At 45.7% G+C, this 7,720-nt stretch overlaps 1 protein-coding gene across 1 annotated transcript in view; it reads right to left on the bottom strand.

The window, feature by feature from the left end:
• The window catches only part of LOC141103591 (uncharacterized), a 535,587-nt gene that overhangs the window by 86,962 nt on the left and 440,905 nt on the right, over positions 1-7,720 (bottom strand). The window lies entirely within an intron of this gene.

Raw genomic sequence — 7,720 nt, 5'->3', positions numbered from 1 at the left:
TCCAAACAGTGGGGGAGACCGTAGTTCTCAGATTGTGCATCGCTGCTGCTTGAGGGCGGCTAGTGGCTGTGTTGAAGAGCTGGTTTTGTCTGTGTTGCAACTCGCCCTTTCATACAGGCAAAACCGGCCATTCAACACAGCAAACTCACCCTGCAACACAGAGAAAACCGGACCATCACCACACTGTAAAGCCGCCCCGCAACATAGAGGCACAATGTGAGAACTACGGTCTCCCCCCGCTGTTTGTATAGGTTTCAATTGTGAACTGTGAAATGGTATCTCCCATTGAGAGATGTCTCCAATGATATGCGCTTGCACCCTGGTCATGTCACTCCAGCTGATCAGCAAATCAACTGAAGTGCCGCTTCGTCCTGCGCATGCGCGGGCACTATTCGATGGGGGGCACTTCTCGACAGAACACCGGCAAATGTCTCCCAACATTCGGCCCGTGCGTACATTATGCATGAAGGCCTGATTCACACCTATGTATTTTTTAGTACATTTTCAGTCTTGCAGCATCACACTACAGTCCATTTAAAATGGTTTCTTATGGGTCATGTTCACATCTGTGCATTTTTTGTAAAGGGACAGGGACTTTTTTCTGGTTTTTAATTCCATAGGCCTTAACCCCTTCAGATCCGAACTATAGCCGAATGACGGCTACAGTGCGGACCTACTTTCCTGGGAGGGCGTCATTAGATGTCCTCCCATGCCACAGTGCCTTGCACGCCCCCTGCAGGGCGCGCGCGACGCACTCTATGATCAGTGTGATAAGTGTCTATGAGACTCGCCTTATCACAGATCGGAGTAAGGGGTCGATCCCGACCCCTTACCACGTGATCAGCTGTCAGCCAATGACAGCTGATCATGTGATGTAAACAGAGCCGGTAATCGTCTATTTTTTCAATGTGAGGAAAAAATAAAAAGCTGATCACCGGCAGCTGTCAGAGGGACATCGGTCCCGATCAAGGTGAGCAGCTTCCGCCTCATCTGTGCCTACCTGTGCCACCTGCCAGTGCCACCTACCAGTGCACAATAGTGCCGCCTACCAGTGCACACCAGCGCCACCTATCAGTGCCCACAGTGCCACCTATCCATGTCACCAATCAGTGCCTCATCACCAGTGCTGCCCATCAGTGTTACCTACCAGTGCCCACAAGTGCCACCTACCAGTGCCCATCAGTGCCACCTATCAGTGCTCATCAGTGCCATCTATCAATGGTACCTATCAGTGCCCTTCAGTGCCCATCAGTGCCACCCATCAGTGCCACCTATCAGGGCCCACCAGTACCGCCTCATCAGTGCCGTCATATCAGTGGCCTCATCAGTGCTGCCTTATCTGTGCCTATCAGTGCCCATCAGTGCAGCCTATCAGTGCCCACCAGTGCAGCCGATCAATGCCCATCAGTACAGTCTCATCAGCGTATATCAATGAAGGAGAAAAATTACCTGTTTGCAAAATTTTATAACAAACTATGAAACATGTTTTTTTTTCTTCTAAATTTTCCATATTTTCTGTTTGTTTCGCAAAAAATAAAAACCCCAGTAGATTAAATACCACTAAAAGAAAGCTCTATTTGTGTGAAAGAAATGGTAAAAATTTAATTTGGGTACAGTGTAGCATAACCGCGCAATTGTCATTCAAAGTGTGACAGCGCTGAAAGCTGAAAATTGGCCTGGGCGGGGGGGTTAAGTGCCCAGTAAGCAAGTGGTTAATGGATCAAAAACGTGTATCGAAAAATGCAAAATGCACAGGGACTATGCAAACTGCAACCTGCATAGGTGTGAACTAGGCCTTAGAAAACTCTCCCTCTTACGTTAAATAACCTTGAGGCCTGGTTAACAACTATGCAGGTTGCAGTTTGCATATTCCAGGTGCATTTTGCGATTTTCAATACACGTTTTTGATCCATTGAAGTTTATGAAACCAAAGACCAGAAAAAAGTCCATAGCCCCTTCCATAAAATGTAATGATGTGAACATAGGAAACCATTTTAAATTGGCTGTAGTGTGTTTCTGCACAACTGAAAACGCACTAAAAAATGCATAGATATGAACCAGGCCTAAAACAAGAGTAACCTAAGTAGCAGACGTAACTACTTGGGAAATTCTTTAGCCCTCGTTCACATTGACTGCAGCTTTGAAATCGTGCGACTTCATCTGAAATCGCATGATTTCAAAGCTGCATTTCAGTGCGACTTGTAAGACATCTTTGCGGCTTCATGCACAGATGTCTATGCAAATCGCACCCGAAATTGTAAAAAGTAGTGTAGGAACTACGTTTTAAAATCAATGCGGCACCAAAAAGTTGGCGTCGCACTGATTTGAAGAGTGTCATTGCCTGCAATAAGATGTGACTTGTTATGCGATTTGACCTGTCAAATCACATGACAAGTCGCCCCAATGTGAACAAGGGCTTGATCAGGTAGGTACTACCACCTATCTGCACCAGCCACAAGTCTAGATCTTGGTGTGATTTTGCAGGGCATGCACTGACATTGTGGGGTGTACATTCTGGTGAAGCTGTGCATGGTAACCAATCAGCTTCTAACTTCAGCTTGTTCAAATAATTCTTGACAAATAAAAACTGTAAGCTGATTGGTTTCTATGCAAAGCTGCACCAGATTTTGCACGCCCCAGTTTTAGTAAATCAACCCCTGTATATCAGCTTGAATCTCTACAGAGCATCATCAACCAACTTTAAAAAAGCTTCATACCGAGATGCAAAATAATATTTATTTTTATTATTATAGCCTGCAGGAATAGGCTCTATTCTGACATGTTTTGTGCTAGGCACATTCTTTGAGAAAGCACTGTGCCTAGCGTGAAACATAACAAAATAGAATTTATTTGCATGTAATGCCCTGTACACACGATCGGATTTTCCGACAACAAAACCGTGGATTTTTTTCCGAAGGATGTTGGCTCAAACTTGTCTTGCATACACACGGTCACACAAATGTTGTCGGAAATTCCGAAGGTCAAGAACTCGGTGACGTTCAACATGTATGACGAGCCGAGAAAAAGGAAGTTCAATAGCTAGTTCAATAGCCCTCTGACGGACTTGTGTACACACGATCGGACTTTCCGTCAACAAGTTTTCGTGTCGGAAAATTTGAGAACCTGCTCTCAAACATTTGCGTGCGGAAATTCCGACAGCAAGCTCACAACGAACATTTCCCGTTGGAAATTCTGATTGTGTGTATGCGGCATTAGTGTGCAGTATTCCTGTTGTTGGTACAATTGGTACAAACCTCCACTCTGGTAGTACAATCCAGGGCTTCAATTTACTCTCTTAAAGCGGTTTTATACCCACACAGAAATTTTTTTTTTTTTTTTTTAAAACAAAAAAACCTGTAAGGCAAAGGCATAAATGAGCTAGTATGAAATACTTACCTTAGAAGCTTAGAAGCTTATAATATTTACCTTAGAAGCTTAGACGCTCCAGTGCCCACACTCACCCCATACCCAGGGTGGTAGCACCCCCTCTTGGTGGTGTAGATGAGTGCGTGTAGGTGGGGCCTGAGGAAAGCACCAGTACGCTAGGCGTGGGGGAATGAGGGGTAATGATACTTGGGGGGAAGCTCCACTGCCCACACTCATCCCATACCCAGGGTGGTAGCACCCCCTCTTGGTGGTGAGTGGGTGTATCGAAGCCTGTAAAAGGCATTGCCATCCTCGTCGGTAGATGAGTGTATCTATTGGGTTCTGGGGAGAGGCAGTTGATCCAGAGAAAGGCGAAAAACCCCAGCATAGCATGATCCAATGTGCTACAGCTGGGGGGGAAAATTCCTTCCTGATCCCTCGAGAGGCAATCGGATTTTCCCTGGATCATCTTTACCTATAAATGTCTGTACCCAGACAGGTAGATGGGGCCTGAGGTAAGCACTACAACCCTGTGTGTGGGGGAGGGTGGGCAATTGGAGCCCCACCCTCGGTGGTAGGTGAGTGGAGAGCGGGGAGGAGGGAACATCCCCCACACAGACAGTGCTCCGGAGGGAGAAGCCATTGTTCGTACTGCAGCCGGGTCACCGCGTGTCCGGGGAACCTGCCGCCTCTGAGGGACTACAACTCCCAGCATGCACTGTGTAAGTAATGGGGGTTCAGCTCCCAGCCTGGAATAAGATGCTGTGGGGCTACATAAACCAGCATGTCTTTCTCTATGGAGATATTACAGGTCCCAGTGATCTCTACATATCCCAGCCTGATCCCCTCTCCCTCCTCGGGGGAATTCCCCCCCCCCTAGTCCCGCCACCCCAATCATCTCCCACTGCCCTTTCCCCTTCCGCCACAGGCCTGACTGGCCCACCCTTATCCTGGGGGGAGGGGACCCACCACTCCTGGTGGGAGATGAGTGTGGGGTGCAATCACTCCTGAGGAGGGGGAGGGGAGCAGGCTGGGGTATGTAGAGATTGCTGGGACCTGTAGTACATTTATAGAAAATATCATGCTGGGATATGTAGTTGCTATGGATGATATGTTTCTTTAAATGCAACTCTATGGTGCATCTCTGTTTTACTTCTTCTTGTATGGTGTTTCCTGTTCCTGCTGGGCCATTCAGTAAACATGGCTTCTGTACAGTAATGGCTTGTGCTGTCTCTTTACATATATCACATCAAACGTGGTGTCAGAAGATTTCTGGATCCATGCCCTTTCTACTTGATGCTGAGAGCCTGCTAGCCTTGATGTGAGTGTTCGTCGAACCGATTGTGCCTCCTAACAATTGCAGCCCTGCCCTGAATGCTGTGTATTTGCAGCAAGGAAAACAGCATCATGGCAGCTAACAGCATTCCACTGCCTGAGGCAATGAGGGTGAGTGGAGATGTCAGCAGTAACTGGGACAATTTCAGGGCAGAGTTTGAGGACTACTCCCTAGTAAGGATGAGCCCTGGCGTGTTCGCATGCTGCACGTGCCGAGCCTGCCAGGAACTTGGCACTGCACAGCGCTAATCACAAGCAGTGAGACATTTCACGATGTGCATCTGCAGAGATTGGGAAATGTTTCACTGCTTGTGATTAGCGCAGCGCATTGCCGACTTCCTGGCGGGGTCGGCACGTGCAGCATGCGAACACGCCGGAGCTCATCCTTACTTCCTAGCCACAGGGTTAAATGAGAAGCCTGCAGCAGAGCAAGCAGCCACACTGAGAAGGGTGATGAGCAGTGAATGCCTCCATGTTTACAAGCATAATCTCAACCTCACAGAGGAGCAAAAGAGTGACACCAAAACCATTCTATATGCATTAGAAGCTTTCTTCAGACCCTCTAAAAATGTCATATATGAAAGATATATATTTGGCTGCTGTAAGCAAGAAGACTGTGAATTAATAGACAGGTTTGTCACACGGCTAAGAGAAAAAGCTGCAAGCTGTGAGTATGGATCTCTGAGAGATGAACTTATTTGTGATAAAATAGTTTTGGGTATCACCAGTGAAATCACACGCCGCCACCTATTGAGGAAACATGATTTAGATCTACAAACAGCAATTGAGATATGTCGCACTGCAGAACTTACTGACAAACATATGAACGCCATGGAGCAGGATAAACTGATTGACAGTCTCAGTGCAATCTCTAAACAACAGCAAAGCTTCAAAAACCACCAGTATAACTTTCAGCACAAGGGTCACCTACACAACTCACCTGGGAGGAAGCCTGCATCATGCAAGTATTGCGGCAATGTGCATGTACGAGAGAAAGAAAAGTGCCCTGCATATGGGAAAATCTGTACTGCATGTGGTAAACCAAATCACTTTGCAAGAGTGTTTTATCCAGTAAAATTGAAGCAAGGAAGCTGCACACAATTGAGCAAATGTCAGATCCGGAGGACACACACCTACTTAGCACTGATATGGTTTACTCATCAGAATGCATTGGTGCTGTAAACACAAAGGGCAAAAAATGGTTTGTAAACCTCAGATTAAACAATATAATCCAACCCCTCCAGCTGGACTCGGGTGCAACGTGTAATGTCATGAGTATAAAGGACAAAATTAAACTGGCACACAGAGCACCCCTTCAGCCTACAAACTAAAGTTGTATTCAGGGGAACTAATGGAATCATTGGCGCTATTCCAAACAGAATGCAGCATACGTGATTGTATACACAAACTGAACTTTGAGATGGTTGATGCCGATCAGAAACCGCTATTATCGGGTTCAACATGTGACCTCCTTGGACTGATGGTGTTTACCATTCCTGCTGAGTTACATGATTTTGATAATCAGCCTGCAAAATCTCTGACTAGGCCACTGACAAAACAGCAAATTCTTCACGCCTACAGTGATCCCATGAATAAGTCTTGATGACGAAACATGTCAGGGCGTGGCTGTACGGCAACCATCTGTGACGCATGACGTTTACCGGATGTGACGTATCGATACTGACAAACGAGCGAGTGAGGGTGACACTTAGAGGTTACACCGCGGGTCCGTCGTGACCACAATACGCCGCTACAGTTTGCCAACAGGAGTTTGCCTTTTTATGCTGGTTGTGATTGGATTGATGTGAGTTTAATGGTTGAAGATTTCGTTTTTACAATAAATTGCTTTTACGTCATTACACTATTGGAAGCACTTATTCTCATTTACATGTGGAGCAATCCTCTTCTGTTGTGCATGGTTGGATATCGAAAGTACTATTAACCCTGGTGGGTTTAAAGTGTTAATGCCGAGCATGAGAGAGCAAGGCATTTAAATTTGGTGAGTGTGTTTTCTTAAGGGGAGCGGAATCACTGTCACTAACGGTGTGGTGGAAGAAAATTTCTTTAGGATATTTATCATAGAAGAATTATCACCGAGTCAACCACTTGAAGTTTATCACTTTTATGGTCTTTACAGGATTCAATTACAGCTGAAATGAATCACAAACCATCTGCTGCAACAGGAAAAAAATTTCTTTGCTGATATCAATCAAGCAGACTATCTTAAAGTCACACATCAGCGACTACATCAAGTCATACAGCACACTGACAGTGATGCAACTTTACAAGCTTTGAAGTCTATTGTTTTGAGTGGGTGGCCAGGTGAAAAAGGCAGTACCTGGAATTGTAAGGGAATACTGATCCTTTAGAGATAAGGTCAGCATACAAAATGGTATCTTGTACAAAGGTCCAAGGGTCATCTTGCCGAAGTCACTGAGAGCAGAGATGTTATTACGCATACACTCCAGCCATATTGGTGGTGAAGCATGCTACAGACAAGCTTGTGATACTCTTTACTGGCCCAACCTGCATGGCGAAATCAAAGACTCTGTCAGTAATTGTCCCACCTGCAATGAATATGCCCATTTACAACAAAAAGAAACCATGATGTCACATGAGATACCTACACGTCCGTGGCAGATTATCAGTATGGCCTTATTCAACTATGCAGGCAAGGAATACCTGCTATTAGTCGATAATTATTCAGACTTCTGGGAAATAGATCTTCCCGACTTATCCACAGAAGCTACAATTAAGAGGTGCAAGGCTCAGTTTGCACGTCATGGTCAACCAGATACAGTGATCTCCAACGATGGCCCTCAGTTTGCAAGCCTACAATTCCGAAAATTTGCCACTGAATGGGAGTTTGAGCACGTTACTTCCTCATCACATCATCCACAGGCTAATGGCAAAGCTGAATCGGCTGTAAAGATTGTTAAAAATTTATACAAGAAAGCACAAAGTGATGGTAAAGACCCATGGAAGGCCATTTTACATTGAAGAAACACTCCGACCGAAG

This window comes from Aquarana catesbeiana, linkage group LG07 (genome assembly GCF_042186555.1).
Source record: "Aquarana catesbeiana isolate 2022-GZ linkage group LG07, ASM4218655v1, whole genome shotgun sequence".
Taxonomy (NCBI): domain Eukaryota; kingdom Metazoa; phylum Chordata; class Amphibia; order Anura; family Ranidae; genus Aquarana; species Aquarana catesbeiana.
This window is presented reverse-complemented; position numbering and strand designations above follow the sequence as displayed.